The following is an 18,890-nucleotide window of genomic DNA, read 5'->3' as shown; positions in this document are numbered from 1 at the left end:
AACAACAGAAGTTGCTGGAAAAGTTCAGCAGGTCTGGCAGCATCTGTGGAAAGAAATCAGAGTTAACGTTTCGGGTCGAGTGAACCTTCCACAGAACTGAGGAAGTTCTGGTCCGGTTCTGAGGGAGGGTCACCGGACCCGAAACGTTAACTCTGATTTCTCTCCACAGATGCTGCCAGACCTGCTGAGCTTTTCCAGCAATTACCACTGTTTTGTTTCGGATTTACAGCATCTGCAGTTTTGTTTTTAATCTACTTGTAGTTTAAAAATGGGTGGCGTTTGTGTCAAATCTGTCTGCAGTTTGCGGGTAGGCTTCTCTCTGGGATGACAGTAACTGCACAGACTTGGGGTAGAGTCCTTTTTAATTTGGCCCTTTCCAATTTGGGAGCTCACTGAACCCTGTACAACCTCTTGGGTGTTTTCATGTAACAGCATGGGCTGTAGCAAAACCAGGACTGGATTTCATTGGGAGGCGAACTATCTAACTGAACATTCACACACACAAAATATCTCCAAGGGCTTCCCAGTGTGAAGACCAGCTCAGCTCCTGTTAGGGAGGCAGAAACAGCAGTCAGCTCTGTGCCTGGGGTTTCCCACACTCGTCAATGAGATAAATGACCAGTTAAATATGTCTCTGGCGATATCAGCTTGGGCAATGAATCTAATAGAGGGCACCAAGAGAAACGCACTCCCAGACCTTACGGCGGCGTTGGTTTTTCACTGAGTCCCATGCAAAGATCGGCATTTAAGATAAAATCATGAGGTGGAGCTGCCGGTGTCGAACTGGGGGGGGATAAGGTCAGAAGTCAGACGACACCAAGTTATAGTCCCACACAGGTTTACTTGAAATCACACAAGCTTTTGGAGCGCTGCTCCTTTGTCCGGAAGAAGCAGTGCTCAGAAAGCTTGTGATTTCAAATAAGCCTGCTGGACTATAACCTGGTGTCGTGTGATTTCTGCCTCAAGTAAAATTGACGTTTTATCAGATAATGGGAATAATTACTGCGCAACTGAAAAGAACCAGGGGAGAGAGGTAGAGTTTTCTTGTATATACACCGAGATGTTGCGATACAGAATATGCCACCTGAAAGGATGGTGGAGTCTCAATCAATAATGAGCTCCAAAAGAGAATTGGATAAACACCTGAAAAGCTGGAAAACATTTCAGAGTTATAAAGTAAAGTCCTCCCATTCTTACTAGACCATAAGGCTGCTCTCTCATTAGGGAGAGACAACTGGTGGTGGTTTAACCGGAGGGTTACTGTGCTTGGGGTGAGGGGAGAGTTTGAGAAGGAGAGCCAGTGAATCCCTACAGTGCAGACGGAGGCCATTCGGCCCACTGGGTCTACACCAACCCTCCGAAGAACGCCCCAGCCAATCCCCAGGACACCCGCATTTACCATGGCTAATCCATCTAGGATCTTGCGAGAAACTTCAGCCAGTGCAGGAATTGAACCCTCGCTGTTGGCATCAGAAAGCCGCCGACTGAGCTAAACCGACCCCCTTCCCCCTCCCCAGGACCAGAAGGCAGAGACAGTGGAGTGGAAGTAAGTGTGTTCATCCAGCTCTGCACCTTGTTAGCTCTAGTGGTGTTCTGATGTGGCATCAAATCTGTGCACACTGATCCTGAAAAGGCCAAATGTTGACAAAGATTTGCCAGAATGATTAGCTCCTAGCACTGAGTAACCACACTGTCCCTGGGGACCCTCGACAGTCCTCTGGCTGACTCCTGTCACCCCCGCAGCCTCCTCCCCTCAGAACCTCGAACGACTAACTGAACAGGCAAGTCCCGGTGACATTCAAAGATGTTGATGGCTTTCTGGTAAAGGCCCCAGCAATGTGTTTGCGGAAGAGAGGTACAACACTTGTCGCTAGCAAGTCGAGTGACGACACGTTAGGAAGTTGCTGTGGCTGCATTTCACCGCATCGTGTTTTAAAATAAAAAAGGGCTGGCCCGGCCAGCGACGCCCCCATCTCATAACGTGAGTGATAACTAAACCCAGCCCTTTCTAAGAACACGAGAGACAAGAACTGGGTTCAATCCGATAACGTCTGATGTTCTGCATTGATCCCACTTTCCCCTCGATTCTTTGAGACTCCAGCCTTTCCCAGTTTTAAGTTTACTCGACCACAGGGCATCCCCAACCGTCTAAGGTACAGAGTTCCGTAGATTCACAACTCTGAGTGAATTAAGTTGGTTGACTTTCTAATATCAAGGGGCTACAAGTAAAAGTTTAGGTCCCCCCCTACTAAGTTTGACTCTCTAAGCCCTGATAGCATTTCAGTGCCTACCCCTTCCAATGCCTCTTCCTTTGTTGGAGAATGGTGTTCAGACATGAATACCGTTCTCCAGATGGGCTCTGTATAACTGAAGCATCACTTCCTTCCTTTTCTAGTCTAACCTCGCCGGCACACCCTGAGGTAACGGAAAACGTTGCATTTGTCTGTGTTGTCTGCTGATTCTGGAGAAAGAGAGTGCAGGTCGGGTTAGGACACAACTGGACTCCACTACAATGAGCTCAGTCCGCAGCCAAAACGTCTGGGTTAGATTAATCCATCCACTGAGGCCTCCAAACAAAAACTGCCTGGCTGTTTATCTTTTTACTCCCTCTGGGATGAGCTCCCTGCTTTGCTGAGACAACAATAACAACTTTCATTTATGTAACGCCTTCAGGGATGTAAATGTCCCAGGAGCTTCACAAGAACAATAATCAAATAATTTTCTGACAATAAGCCACACCGTGCGACGGTCGAACTGGAATCCAGTTGCTGGGTTAAAAAAAAGGAGGGAGGAATTAAAGGCCCAGACAGATAAAAGGTGCCAATAGTGGAACGATCAAAACTGGGGATTGCTCAACAGGCCGGAATTGAAAAAGCAGAACTTTTGTGTGTAATTCACAATGTGAAGCACTTTGGGGAGCCTCGATTATGTCACAAGACAATGTTAAGGCTTGGCTGCTTTTTGTTCAGTTTAAGTAGATTATGAATGGCTATTCGAGAAAACTAAAATGGGAGCGGTGGGGCAGCAGGACTTCAAATAAAATAAAGGAAGCTGTATCAGGCCATTCAGCCCTTCAAACCTGCTTCACTATCCAACAAGACCATACTTCAGCTCCACCCGCCGCACGTCCCTGCGTTTCCACAATGCCTGAAAATCTACTGAGCTCTCTTGAATTTACTCAATGACTGGGCATTCACAGTGTTTTGGAAAAGATTCACAATATGAAGAAATTTCTCTTCATCCCAGTCCTAACCGCCCAAGCCTGTGACATCGTGTTCAGGTATTACTGTTTCTATCTACAGTCTAACCCCCTCCCCCCACTAACACTCCTCTCTCCCCAGGGAGAAAAAAAAACAGTGAAAGCAATCGATGAGCTGGCCGATTTTGACTTTTTTCTTTTCTCCAAAGAAGGAAACTGTTTATTTAGCTCTTACCCAGCCAAGCCCCTCGATAGTTTTATATGTGCTTCTCCTTTTTCCAGACTCTAGAGAATGCAGGCTCACCCTTGCTTACAGGGACAATTCCCCCAGCCTAATGGACCTGGTAACACAGGCTCCAGGACATGCCCTTCCTCAGTTAAAACTACATACAGTTACAAACATACAAAGAACAGGAGTAGGCCACTCGGCCCTTTCAGCCTGCTCCCCCATTCAATAAGATCAAGGCTGAACTGGATTGAAGCTCAGCGCTGCATTCCTGCACGTTCCCTCTGTTCAATTGCAGTTGTTCTCCGGCTCAGGACTTTCACCAATGGCCCATTTATTTCAGTACAGGTTGTGCCTCCCTTATCTGCTCCAGCATGTGCTGTGGACAGTCCTCCTGGTTTAAAAGGTACCTCCCACTGTCTCATTCCCTACAGTGCAATCTTGGAGTTCATTTTAAAAAGACAGTACCTAGTTATCGTTGCTGGTTACAGACTGGTTTTAATAGTTAGATCCCTGACAGTGTAGTGGATGCTTTACTTTCAGTTTAAAAGAGTAGAGTTAGCTTTACTTTTAGCTGAAAAGAGCAGAGAAGGGGTCATTTTACAATATAAATGAGTAGAGGCAGCTTAACTCTGTATCTAACCCAGCGTCCCTGTCAAGTTTGATGGGGATAATGTAAAGGGATTTTTACTCTGTATCTAACCCCGTTCTGTCACTGTCCTGGGAGTGTTTGAATGGACAGAGACGGTAAAGATTGGCATTCAGTTTAAAAGAGTAAAGTGAGCTTTACTTTCAGTTTATAAAGTAGGTCCCCTCCTCCCTGTCACTAACAGCTCCAGCAGGAGGCGCTGGTATTCTGGAGTGCCCCCTTAAAGTTGTGTTTCTCTAGCAGTGACACCTCCCCGTCCTCAGGAATGTCAGCGGTCAGTCAGAGAGCAGGCAGACAGGCTGCGATTCAGTGCGAGAGTGTGTGTGGAGTTAGGAGTCTGGGGGTGTCTGTATCAGACTCATGACACCCCCACGATCTGGCAAGTTCTCTGCTCTGGTAAGGGGCCTGATGGCAAAGATGCATCCTGACCTTCAAATCCCTTTTGTAACAGCATGGAGCACACGGTCAGCTCCCATACTTGCTGTGCCCATAATGTTCTGCTGTTTGTATGCAAGGTCTCCAAGTCCCTCTGGATACAAACATGTCCATTTCCCACATGGTGAAGGGCAGCCAGCAGAACAGCCCAACAGCTAACCCCCAACCCCAGCACCCTGACCCGAACACGTCAATGTCTCAGAAAGACAGCCAGTAACAGCTGAGACTGATACATTCTTGTATCGTTCACATGGAGCTCCAGTAGGACCAGCATGTCTGTTTCAGGTATTACTGGCTTTGGTTTAACATTTTTTTCAGGAAGGAAGAAACAGTGTGAAATGTGGAATTCTCTGCCACAGGAAACTGTCGAAGCCAAATCATTGGAGGCTTTCAAGAAAAAATATCCCAGAATCCCTACAGAGGGGTGAGATGCCAATTAGCCCTTTTGGGTCTGTACCAACCCTCCAAAGAGGATCCCACCCAGACCCAGTCCTCCACTCTATCCCCGTATTTCTCACAGGTAATCCACCTAACCTGCACATCCCTGAACACTATGGACTATTTAGCACAGCCAACCCACTCTAACCTGCACATCTTTAGACTCTTGAAGGAAACCCACACAGACACAGGGAGAATGTGCAAACTCCACACAGACAGTTGCCCAAGGGTGGAATTGAACCCAGGTCCTCAGCACTGTGAGGCAGCAGTGCTAACCACTGAGCCACCGTGCCATCCATGTTGCTATAGTTCTTAGGACTAGAAAGTGATCAATGGACATGGGGAGAAAGGGTGAACAAAGGTACAGAAGGATTGGATGATCAGCCATGATCAGATTGAATGGTGAAGCAGGCTTTAAAGGGCTGAATGACCTACTCCTACTCCTTGGAGGGAGAATGAAAGCCAAGGCAGAGCGAAAGCAATGTGAGAGATGGCCAGTTTCGATTTGTCTCCCTGAAATTTTCCTGTGGGTTTATTCCACAGACCAGTTTCAGCACGAGTTCCGGAACTACCACTTCCATTTTTTCAGAAAGCGCAGCTGCTACTTTTATGACTGTTCCTCTGCAGTTTGGTAAATTCTGATGAGGTTGCGTGGCTGCAAAAAATAAACTTCCACAGTGTCAGCTTCACGAAGAGTTGATGAAACGGCGCAAACACTTCCCCTTTACGTTGCCGCAGGACGTTATTTTTGGGATTGGTCTTTACCTCACAGATTCCATTTCTCGTTCTGCGCCCTGCGTTTATTTTTACCGCTGCTCCACGTGCCTCATGTGAGCGGGGGTTTCCCCTCATGAGGATGTGTCACGGCTTCTGTCACTGCAAGCGATTTCCCCAAACGGTTGCACAAAGGCTGAGTCACGGAGTACCTAGCATGCAGATTGCTCTGGAGAACACTGTGCATTTATATAGCCCCCTTCACGCATTAATATTCCCAAGCCGCTTCATAGGAGGATAGTTAGGCAAAAAAACAACCTTAATGTCAGTGGGCCCAAAGTGTTCTCAGAATGAAGCAAGGGTGCGATTCTTAAAACTGGAGTGTGCCTTCAGATAAACTGGCTACACATAATCCAAGCCGACATTCCCAGGGTAGGACAGAGTGACCGTTCACTCTTCAATCTGTTTGTCAGATGAGACTTCAGTTCTTGAGAATTGATCGAAGGAGCTGGGGTTGTCCTCCTTGGAAGGAAGAAAGCGGAGGTCGAGGCTTTCAACCTCATGAGTGTGTGTTGGCTAAAACTGTTCCCATTCGTAAAAGGTGCAAGAACGAGGGGGGAATAGATCTAAAGTGATGTGAGAAAAATCACTTTTTCAGCCTGTGAGCAGTCAGGGTCTGGAAATGCACTGCCTGAAAATGTGCTGGAGGCTGGTTCAATTGAGATATATTCAAGAGGGGCAAACTGGATGATTATTTGAATAGAAATGGTAGGAAGGGATATGAAGAAAAGACAGGAATTTGACATTAGATAACAGAACTGGCGCAGCAATGATGGGCCGAACGGCCTCTCCCGTGCTGCAGCAATTCAGTGATTAAACGGAGGCTTCTGAGGTAGATGTAAAAAGAAATCTTTGGCACTATTTTGGAAAAGTGCACGGCTGTTCTTCCTAGTGTCCTGGGACAGTTATTCATTCCTCAATTAAAACTATTCAAACCAAATGATTGTCATATCATTGTTAATTGTGGGAACTTGCTGTGTGCAAATTGGCTACAGCATTTTTGACAGTAATTATCACTTTCACCCAAGTCATAAGACAGTTCAAATCCCAATTCTGCAACTTCAGCTCAAATCTTTAAAGTGAGCTCCAGTGTAGTCCTGAGGCAGTGCCACATTGCTACAGACCCCTGTCCCAACTTCTTCAAGTCAGATGTTAAACGGAGGTTCCCTCAAGCTTTACAGGAAACTGGTAAGCGAGACTGTAAATTGCATTGGTCAAAAAAAAATTCCCCATGCCCGGGTGAACACTTTCCCGTCAACCGAAACCAGATATGTTCAGCTTGCTTTCTGCTTTGACCTTGATGTATGTAAACTGGCAACAGTGGTTACAGATCAAACAGTGGCAATACATCAATAGTGGTTTGTGTATGGGCTTTTGAGAAGATTGTTGGGGATATGACTGGGCGCTGTATAAATGCAGGTCTGTCTGTATTTTGGCATCTGCCATTACAGAATATTTCTGGACTGTACATTATGCATGATATTTATTGGAATCTTTCCTGCTTTAGTTTATGGAAGAATTACCATGGTTAGAATTTCCATTCAGTTAAGTTGTTCTGCAAATGTGCACACACACATACACACACAAATGAACACACACATATAAAAACACACATGTACAAATGCACACGCACACACACACGCAGACAGATCCACACATAAATAGAAAGAATCATCTTCTGCTCCCTGTTTCACTCCAACATCTGGAATGAGAAAATTAAAATTTGTGTTTTGTCTTCCTCTGTAAGAGGACTTTTACCTCACTGCTCCACCTCTCAGTCATGATGTGCAGGTGCTGGTGTTAGTTAGGGGTGGATAAAGTCAGAAGTCACACGACGCCAAGTTATAGTCCAACAGGTTTATTTGAAATTGGACTATAACTTGGTGTCGTATGACTCCTGACTTAATCCACCTCTCAGTGTGGCGCTTCTCAAATGTTTCTCCTCATCATTTTTTCCATATTCTGGTGTTTTTGAGTGTTGCCAAACATGAAGCGTCTACCTTTTCTATTAGGACTTTTTAGAACAGCGTCAAGCAGTTTGGCTGGGTCCAGTATTAATAAAAACTCCCCACAACTTGCACAGGCTGCACAGCTCACAACCCCAAAATTTCAGCTGGGAGTCATGACCCATATCTGTCTTGACTCCCTCGAGACCATGTCAGATGGGACAGCGAGATTGGCAACGCAAGTTTATCTTTACAACAGATGAAGCAGATATTTCCTGTCGACTGTTAAATGTTCCTCTACAGTTTCATTCTGTTGATGGACTGGAGTGTACCAAGTTTGAGAACTGCATCTCTGACACTAGCATTCACTGAAGCTGCAGCACCGAATCCTGGATGCAATGAGGGCATTAGGTAACTCTGAAGGGGAGATGTACGCTAATCTCCAGCATTGCTGCTCTCATCTCTCACAGCTCAGGAGAAAATATAAAAGACAAACAGGCCATCATGCCTACTGAAGGTAGGTTGCCTGTGGCAGCCAAGGTCAGGGACTTTCTGCAAGGTCTGTTTCTAAGAACCAAGTTGGTCAGAACATCCCACAAGTATCATTTAAATTCCTGTATTTGCATAACATGGAACAAACACAATTAAGCTACTGCCTGTGTATACGTGTTTTTTTTTCAGGCTGTCTGGTTACCCTGCAGAGATTATTGCTGAGGAATGAGAAAGCCTCAGTCTGACTGTCCGACATTCCTTAGCGAGCCACAACAATTGTGAGCTTTATAGAAACATCGCGTACTGAAACTGCTGCCTTACTTTGTATTAAATCACCGTCCCTTATTAGCTCTCAGAGCCCCGTATTTGAAGAATAAAACTTTATACTCACACATTTCCACCCCCTCCATCTCCTGACACAGCCTGTTTCTATTGAGAGTCTACTCCAGAGGTACAACCCAGTCCCCGGGACCAAAACTAGGTCAGGTCATTAGCCAAAGAGTCGCAGCTTGTGCCCTTTTGAGTGTGGCGTATGGCTGGATTAGCTGCAGTGTGGTGCAGATTGAAACAGACCATAGGGGAGCACAGGCACCTTGCGTTGATAGAGATTACACAGGGGCACCACCTCACATTAAATACATGGTGGGGGGTTGGGGAGATGAGCAGGCAGCTCTCCATGAGCTGTCATGGAGGCTATGGGGAGGTCACCCTGCGTTATTGGCTCCAATCTGTACCACAATGCAGCTAACCCAGCCATACGCCACACTCAAAAAGGGCACAAGCTGTGGCACAGGTGCCAGCCCTGTCTCAGAAGACTGTAGGTTAAAGTGCCAGTTTGGAGACTCGAGCACAGGTTTCAGACTGACATGCCAGTGTAGGATTGAGGGAGTGCTGCACTGTCAGTGGCGTTGTTTGAAATGTAAAAACCAGCACCGTATCTAGCTCTCAGGTGAAACCCATGGCAATATTCTGAAGCCAAACTGTGGCGAAGGGGGTTGGTGGTTAGCCCCAATAATGTTTGATTTAACTTCATAAAACAGAATCTCTGGTCAGTATCACGTTGCTGTGTGCAAATCGGCTGCTGTGTTACCTACATTAGAACAGGATGATGCTTTGAAAGTACTTTATTGGCTGCAAAACATTTTTGGATATCCTGTGGCTGTGCAAGCAGCTGTGTAATTCAAGTTTTATATTTTAGATGGCAGGTGTAGGCGGCTATCTGACCGAGCTTAATACAATCCTCACCCTGACATTCAGAGGAGATGGCATGTTCCAGCTTGGTAGCTTGGGTGGTGCAGAGGCCTATTTGCTAACCCAGGAACATTTAAAAACCAAACTGTGGTCATTGTATTGCTGTGTTATCCCAATATGATTGAGAAATGATACGTTTGTGCGTATCCAGAATGCCACATCACTCAGTCCTGAACTCCACTCTGGGTATCAACCTTACAGTATATCAATCCACAGCACATAGTCTGATTGAAGAAACATTCACTGAAGCTTCTGCATTTGTGCTTAAAAATTATTTTTTTTGTATTTTAGAATCCCCACAGTGTGGAAACAGGCCCTTTGACCCAACAAGTCCACATCAACCCTCAGAGCATCCCACCCAGACCCATCCCCCTATAACCCACCCAATCTACATATCCCTGAATACTCTGGGCAACTTAGCATGGCCAATTCACCCTAACCTACACATCTTTGGACTGTAGGAGGAAACCCACACAGACAGTTGCCCGAGGCTGGAATTGAACCCAGGTACCTGGTGCTGCGAGGCAGCAGTGCTAACCACTGAGCCACCATGCCACATAGTGAAGTTCTGGCAAACACAAGATATAACAATACTTTACTTACTTGCTAACTCAACAAAGGCCAAGCATCATTCTTACTGATCACCGTCGCTCAGCCTCCATTATGCAAAGTTGAACTATTCAAGGAACAAGGGAGGTATTTCAGTGGCTACGTTCACCCAGAGTGTCTGGGGAGAATATTCCCTGACAGCAGTTGGTTGCTCCCAGTCTTTATGCCAGAACCCAGTCACACTGGTGCACTGCAGAGCCCCCACGTCCAAATGTGGGAAGCAGCTCCCTGGGTTGATTTCACAGGCTTGAGCTTTTCAAACTAACGGCTACGACAGATCCTCATGCCTTACACTGTTTCTGTTCTCACTAAGGAGGCCAAGCAGCAGAGGGAGCATGGCCCCTTCAGTCAGCTGCTGTGTTACAGTGTAAAAAGAGCTGAGCACCAGGAGAAAAACATAATCTCATCCAGATTTTCAGATGAGTGCAGCTCACCAATGTCTCAATGTTAGCAGCAATGCTGTAAGGGACCTTAGATCTCTGAAATTACAGAATTCTAACGCTGGAAATCTAATAGAATTTGGGGCGGCACGGTGGCTCAGCGGTTAGCACTGCTGCCTCACTGCACCAGGGACCTGGGTTCAATTCCACCCTCAGGTGACTGCCTGTGTGGGGTTTGCACATTCTCCCCGTGTCTGTGTGGGTTTCCTCCCACAGTCCAAAGATGTGCAGGTTAGAGTGGATTGGCTGTGGGGAATGCAGGCTTACAGGGACATGGTAGGGGTTGGGTCTGGGTGAGATGGCTCTTCAGAGGGCTGCTGTGGACTCAATGGGCCAAATGGTTGGGATTCCACAATTCCTGTCATGGATTCATATTCACAATTACACAATAAATGCTTCGAGTGATGTCTTGCAATAATCCCTGCTTGTCCTGACCAGATCATATGACTAGAAGCATTCACAGTCCTGCACCAGTTGCTGTACACAATACTGGATCTATGAGAGCAGATTTTCAAAAACACATTCACTCAATCACCTATTGTTATCTTGTTCAGCATGGGCTTTACAAATAGTTTAGGGCTATCAATCATACAGAGGGACACAGAAGGAAATGTAAACTCGCTGCAGCATTTTGTTTCTCTCTCTCTATAGCAGGCTGATGTCAATGAGATCCAGTAGCTGAGTCACTCTGGAACAGGCACCAATGTACTGAGAAAGAAAAGAGCTTTCTCGAAACACAGGCTGGTTGTTAATCAATGTGGCAGTGAAAAGGAAGGACTGTTCTCTCTATTTTGCAAACCTATCGTGCTCGTAAACAACTCCTCGATCTCTCGGCAGCTACAGTGCAGACAGTGGGCAGTCTGAAAATAAATCCCATTCCTTCCAGCCTCGCTTTCTCCTTCACCGTGCTTCCTTTGTATCAGGAAACTCCAGTGTCTTAGACAAAGTGTTTGTTCCCTTCTGTGGGCTTAGTCAATACCAACTTGTGTTTATATTGTACCTCTAATACAGTAAAACATACTTCACAGGATCGACTATCAAACACAAAAGGAGATGTTAGGCTAGGTGACAATGTTTTGTCAAAGAGGCTGTAATAGCCATAATCGGACCATAAGATAGAGCAGGAGTAGGCCGTTCAGCCCACTGAATCTGCTCCGCCACAGAACAGCTGATCTGATCATGCTCAACTCCACTTTCCTGCATTTTCCACATAACCCTCGATTCCCCTTACTGATTAAAAACTGGTCTCAACCTTGAATACACTTAACGACCCAATCTCAACAGTTTTCTCTGGTGAAGAACTCCACAGATTCATTCCTCTCTGAGAGGAATAAAGTTCCACATCAGCTTTGTCTTAAATGGGTGACCCCTTACTCTTTTTACAAAGCTGAGAAATGATGCTCCTCTTGTTCACAGCGTACCTTAAGAGAGGTAGAAAGGCATTAAGATGAAGGGAGGACATTCCAGAGGGAGCAAAGTAAACTGGAGATGGGGTGGGGGATGAGATTGCAGGAGCATGAAAGTCTCAGATGGTAGTACATGGCAGCCTGCCTTCAGCCCTTGCTCCACACTCAAGGAGTGATGCCCCCTCAAGTTGAACAACTGTCTCGCTCTACCAGAAAGGGATACAACATTCCTCTGTGGATTACAGCTAATTACCAAAAAAGAGATGTTAGAGTATTGTCAGGGTGCAGGAAGTGAGACAGACAGCGAGTGTTCACATTCTGTCCCAGTACGTGTGTGTATGTGTGTGTGTGTTTGCGCGCGCGTGCGAGTGTATGTGTGCATGTCTATGCATGTACATGTGTATGCGTGTGTGTGCTTGTGTGCAAGTATACCTGTATGTGCGTGTTTATGTCTCTGTCTATAGGAATGAAGGATGGATATCACAATCAGGCTCTATCCTGACCTTACCCAATTCAATACCCATACTCTCTCCAGCACAATTATGCCAATTTACCACTTCTGTGGACTGAACCAACTTCGTCCTTTTAAAAATTCTTTCAATCTCAAAATGGGTAGTGACCATATTTTCACACACTTGAAGGGCAAGAAGGGCAGAACTCACAAGGGTAATTTTCATCTTCCTATCACCAGCCCCCTCCCCCAGCTCGCAGACCACCCCCCACCCCCAGCTCCAACAGACTGCATGGTGGATAATTGATGTTCGGAATTGCAAGCCAACACAGCAGTGAATCTGCAGCACTGTGCTATTAGAGAAACCAGTTCACTTGTTCAAGCCCATTATGTCCATGCAGATTCCAGTCATTTCCTTTCCAGTTCAACAGTAACAGTGTGTTTGTTAACTGCAGGCAGAATCTGGCTTGTTGTCAACATTTTGCTGATTACAGAGAGAGGAAGAGCAGAGTAAGTTCCCTTTGGTTGGGAGGGTCAAGGTTCATATTGGCACACACACACATCTCATTGTTCATCAGGCCCTGAAGGTCCTGTAAATATCCTTTTGAAGGAGTGGTGTCATTTTTAGTAAAAGGCCTTGTAAGCTAAAATTACTGGTGATTAAGTGTACACGAGTCCACTTGATAATGACTATAACAAATCCTTTTCCCACTCACTCGTCGTCTCACTGTGCTAATGCTCCTCACATAAACACTGGGCTATACTGGCAAGCTGACATGAATGAGCCGGCTGGGGAGGCAGGGGCGTTGTGGTAATAACACTGGGCTGGACAACTACAGACTTGGGGTAATGCTCTGGGGAGATGAGTTCAAATCTCAGCAAGCAGCTGGCAGAATCTAAATTCAATTAGACAATGAGATCTCTGCCTTTCGCTGTGCAAACGGACGTTGAGCTGAACACCAGGAATTTCTAGAGTGAGAGGGAGAAAATTAGGAGAATGATTAGCAGGTGGGTTTCTCATCCAAGAAAGCCATTGCAGGCAAGATGGGCTGTCTGACCTATTTCTGCACTTTCTTCCAATTGTGTGAATCCTCCGAGATGGGCCTCCTGAAGTGCACTGTGGAGGAAACTGTTCCGTTTTCCTCATGCAGAGTGCCAGCTGCAACAGAATTAACCTTGGCACCTATAATCATGAAATTATTTGTGCTAAAGTGGGAAACCTGAACCAGGATTTCAGGAGCAGCTTCAACGACCTCTGGATGTCCCGAAAGCTTTGCAGCTGCCTTTGAAGTGCTAGTAAATTTCTTCTTGCACAGCAAGATCCCACAACCACAGTGAGATAACGATCAGGTGATTATTATTTTTAAAAATTGATGCTATTTGAGGATAAATACTGTCCCAGACAATGGACAGAACTTCCCTGCTCTCCTTCAGAATAATGTTGTGGGTTCTTTCATGTCCATCAGAGTGGGCACTTGGGACCTTGTTTTGACATCATTCTCATCCTTGAACATAGACACGATTGTAAAAAAGTGTTTCCGTGCTGCCCTTCTGACTCTTGGTTTTGGTCCAGAGGGAAAAAGCAGCAACATTTGGAAATGATGGGACTGGTCCAACTGAAGTTCCACTCTCAGGCCTGCTCTCGCCACCGAAATGGTTCAATGTTAGAACAAGAAAAAGTAAGACAGAGAGCAAAGGAAACAAAAAGGGAAAAACCAAAAAAGAGAAAAAGACAGAAGTGAAAAGGAGAGAAGAAAGAAATAAAGAGAGAGAAGGGAAAGAAGGAAAAAAGAACACAGTGAGAGGAAAAAAATGGGAGAGATTGGAACAAATACATAGAGAAAGAAAGAACTAGCAATTATATAACGAATTTCACACCCTGTGGTTGTCACAAAACTCAAAACCCTGATTAACGGTTTGGTAAATTCAGGTCAGCGAACAGTACAGGAAGCTCCCCGGTTTCACCATGAGTTTTCATTGGTTCATTTGAACATGGCGAACATCAGGACTGACCAGTGACCTGGGATAGGGATGGGCGAAACAGCTACAAAACTCCGCGATCCCAGATGGTCAACAAGGGCAGGATGGAGCTTAGCTACAATCTAACACCCCTCCCACAGCCGAGCAGCCTGTCAATCTCCATTAACCGAGTGCCACAACACAAAGAAGGGTGAACAAACTGCCCTGGCCAGGCTTCAGAGAGAGGGAAAAGGCAAGAGGACCCGATGGTCTGTGTAAGGCAGTCAACACTGACTGATGCACAGAACAGCAATTCTAGAGAATTCCTTCCTCACTACCACACAAGGAAGATTCTTTGAAAGAGAAAACCTTCCTGCATTTGCTGCCAATATTCATTTTGTTGAAGGTGCCTGCAGTTTAGTTTCCCAGTATTGTGGCTTCCTTTTAGTCATTATATTTTTAACTTGAGTGTCCTTGGGCAAAGTAGAAAAACACACAATAAAACATCTGTGCTGAAGATTACATATCTGTACATTCCCACAGCCAAGACGGTAAAGGGAAAAAAAAACACAAGACTTGTCTTTCCACTTGTGCAATTCCCCGAATCTCAAATCTCGCTCCAGGGCTTGAGCTGAAAGATCAAGGGCAGTACCGAGGAGCAGCTGCAGTCTCAGAGGTGCTGTCCTTCAAATGAGACGTCTACTCTCTCAGGTGGAGGCAAAACATCTCCTGATGCTACTCTGAAGAGGAACAGGCGACATGTAGAGAAGGGAAAAATCCATGCTGGAAGACGAGGTTGGGCAATGAGGCCTGGCCAGAGACACCAGCATTCTGAGAAAAAGCAATTAGAGTTGTAGAATCCCTGCAGTGTGGGACCAGGCCATTCGACCCATTGAATCCACACTGACGCTCCAAACAACATCTTACCCAGACCCACCTCCCTACCCTATCCTTGTAACCTTGCATTTCTCATGGCTAATTCACTTACACATCCCTGGACACTATGGGGCAACTTAGCATGGCCAATCCATCTAACCTGCACATCTTTGGACTGTGGGAGGAAACCTGCACAGACACGGGGAGACTGTGCAAACTCCACACAGACATTCGCCCGAGGGTAGAATTGAACCTGGGTCCCTAGCGCTGTGAGGCAGCAGTGCTAACCACTGAGCCACCTTGCCGCCCAATTGGGAAGAGGAAAATGGGAACCTCTTGAATGTGTTGGCGGCTTGTCAAGGAGTTGCCTATCAACCTTACCTCTGAAGACAACAGCCCGTTTGAGGAAAAATAAAAACAAATGAAATAAAAACAATTCCTGTGGCCCCAATCAACGAAATCTATAAACAGAGAATTAAAGTGCACGCTCAGTAGCGAGCTGACTAGGAGCAGCTACAAGGTTGTCTGCTAATCTTTTAAGGAGCTTTAAGACACTGTCGGAGACGATGGTATGAACAGATTCAATAAGAGGCAATTGAATGTGAACGTATAAAAGGGGAAAAAATGCAAGTTCAGAGGGAAAGAATGGAGCTGACTGTATAGTTCCACCAAAGAACAAGTATTCGCTCAGTGGGCTGAATGGTCTCCCTAAGTAGAGTGCTGTTCTATAATTATTCACCTCTGCATTTGGGATCACATGAACACAACAATATCTTCTTGTATTTGTACAGTTAATTCCTATTGCCCCCACTCACTCTGCAGGAATTGAATCTGATTAAAGATAACTGACAGCAAACCAAGAGGTATTAGGGATAGGTGACAAAAACTTTACCACAAGCAGGTTTCAGGCAGCTTAAAGGAGCAAAAAGAGGCCGAGAAATGTCATAACAGAATTTCACAGCTGAGTGTCCAAGCAGCAGAAGACAGAGTCCCCAGTGGTTGAGAAAAGATTGGAATTGGAAACAGGCCAGGGGCCAGAATTGGAGGGCTGCAGAGTTCTCAATGGGTTGGAAGAATTTACAAAAAAAGAATCGAGAGACACAAGGGGATGGGGATTATCCGAACAGCATTGATATATACACTGGCACATCCCAAGGCATTTCTACGGGAAGAGAGAGAGATGGACACCAAGCAAGGAGGAAGTAAAGAGGGCGATTTTAAAAGATACGATGGGAATGAGTTATGATGCACAGTGGCTGAGGGATCTTCTATTTGTTAAGATTGGGATTTTATTTTGCAACGCATTTTCAAATTTAGTTCCATGGTAAAAATGTCACCCAAGACATCCGACAGCACCCGACTAGAATATTTAACTAAACTGACAAAAACTTTTTAAATAATATGATGAGTTTGAGAAGGTGATGTTTTTGCAATCACATCAGCAGAAGCCCATACCTGTAAAAGTTGATTACATGTGCATAGACACACACACACACACTATATATATATTTTATATATAGCCCTACTAATATTTGCCCTGGTGATGGGTGTAATGTGGTAATGTTACTGGACTAGAAATCCAGAGGCCTAAGCTAATGCTGTGGTGACATGAGTTCAAATCCCATAATGACAACTGACTGCATTAAATTCAGTTAATAAATGTGAAATGTAGTGTTAGTCTCAGTCGTTGTGACTGTAACAACTGACATCAATTATTGTTATAAACACATCTGGTTCATTAATGTCCTTCAGGGAAGGAAATCTGCCATCCTTACCTGGTCTGGCCTAATGTGACTCCAGACCCACAGTGATGTGGTCGACTTTTATGTGACCTCTGACTCAGTTTGAGGGCAATTAAGGGTGGGCAATTTCTGGTTACTAACTATATCCATAGATATGGGGATATTGTAGGAATATGGTGTTGAGGTAGATGATCAGCCATGATCTGGGTCTGGTGTGGGATGCTCTTTGAAAGGTCAGTGTGGACAAGATGGGCCGAATGGCCTGCTTCCGCACTGTAGGGATTCTGTGGATCTAGAACGGGGAACAGGCTTGAGGGGCTGAATAGCCTAATTCCTTCTCCTTTGCTTCTACAAGACCATGAAAGCTTTGAAGGCCATTAACTAAATAAAATTGGCTAAGGCTGCAGGATGCACAGGATGTTAACCTCCAAAAGACTCAACATATGAGATTTGGAGACAACACGAGATTATGTTTTGAAGCATTTTTCTCCTCATTAAGTGCAAAGGCAGAAAACCGCAATGAATGTTTCTGTATATGTCATGCCTGTTTTTAAAAAAAGTGCAGACGCCCCACACATTCCCAGACACTCAAGGACAGTTTGAGATCTCGGGTGTTAGTTATGAATCAAGGTTAAAAGTCTAACCCTCTCGCTCAGATGCTGCCAGTTCCACACTCTCAGCTCAACAGTGCAGGACCCCTGGCTAAGCGAGTTAGATCTAATTGCCTCCTCGCTACCCATCATCTGAGATGTCAGAAGAGGCCCTGGGTGACAGTAAATGCTGCTGCGATACCATAAAACATTTCCCTATAAACGGATTTCTGATTTCTATACACTCAGAGGTCGAAAGCTCCTTTTATTGTAGAATGCGTGCAAATCCCTGCACTTCAGAAATAATTATTCTATGAGGTGAGGCAAGAATAACACCACATCGTGTTTGATGTATATGAATCATTCGTCTTTGAGAATATGATACGTTCAATCTGGAGCAAAGTGGTAACGTGTGTGTCTGTCTGTGTGTCTCTGTGTGTGTGTCGGGGTTCAAATTTGGATCATGTCCTCACAACTACTCCCACCCCTTATGATAAACGCAAAGTACTGTGGACACTGGAAACTTGAAACAGCCAGAAGAGTCTGAAGAAGACTCAAAAATGTTAACTCTGTTTCTCTCTCTCCAGACCCACTGAGTTTCTCTCTCTCCAGACCCACTGAGTTTCTCCAGTGTGTTTGCTAGACCCCTCCCACGCCCCATTCTCCCACTTGTTCAAAACAAAACACGAAACATAAACAAAGCAGACAGTGCTGGAGAAATTCAGCAGCACCTGTGGAGAGAGAAACAGAGCGAACATTTCGAGTGTGGTCTGATTTCTCCAGCACCCACAGTGATTCATTTAAAAACACACGACTGCGTTCAGGATTACAGAGGGCAAAGTTAAACACGGGACTGTACATACAGCAATAACAGAGTGCTATTACCGTGCCTCATATCCCACAGGCAAAATATCATCTCATCAGCAAAACAGTGCAGCAATCAGTGACATCTCCATAGCAACGGCAGGGCTGGGTGAGAGAGAAAGCGAGATGTTTCCTTACTAGAATGTAAGAAAGAACTGTAACAAACAAAAATAAACAGAGAATGCTGGAGAAACCCAGCAGGTCTGGCAGCATCTGTGAAGAGAGAAAGCAGAGTTAATGTTTTGACTCCAGTTCTTGAAAAACGGTCACTGGACTCAAAAACATTAGCTCTGCTTTCTCTCTCTCTTTATATATGCTGCCCAAACTTGCTGAGATTTTCCAGCAATCGAATTCTGTTAAAAACCGAAAGAACTGCGGATGCAGCAAATCAGAAACAAATAGAGAGATTGCTGCAAAAGCTTCGCAGGTCTGGCAGCAATCTCTGGAGAGAAATCAGAGTTAACGTTTCAAATCCACTGGACCCAAAACCTTAATTCTGCCTTCCTCACCCACAGATACTGCCAGACCTGCTGAGTTTCTCCA

At 45.4% G+C, this 18,890-nt stretch overlaps 1 protein-coding gene across 7 annotated transcripts in view; it reads right to left on the bottom strand.

Moving 5' to 3' along the window:
- LOC109916669 (ral guanine nucleotide dissociation stimulator-like) overlaps nucleotides 1–18,890 on the bottom strand; it is a 173,557-nt gene that overhangs the window by 37,547 nt on the left and 117,120 nt on the right. The gene's annotated exons all lie outside the window — the stretch shown is intronic.

The sequence above is a fragment of the Rhincodon typus genome, chromosome 28 (assembly GCF_021869965.1).
Source record: "Rhincodon typus isolate 14 chromosome 28, sRhiTyp1.1, whole genome shotgun sequence".
NCBI classification, from domain to species: Eukaryota; Metazoa; Chordata; class Chondrichthyes; order Orectolobiformes; family Rhincodontidae; genus Rhincodon; species Rhincodon typus.
Note: the sequence above shows the minus strand (reverse complement) of the source record. Positions and strands in the feature narration are given on the sequence as shown.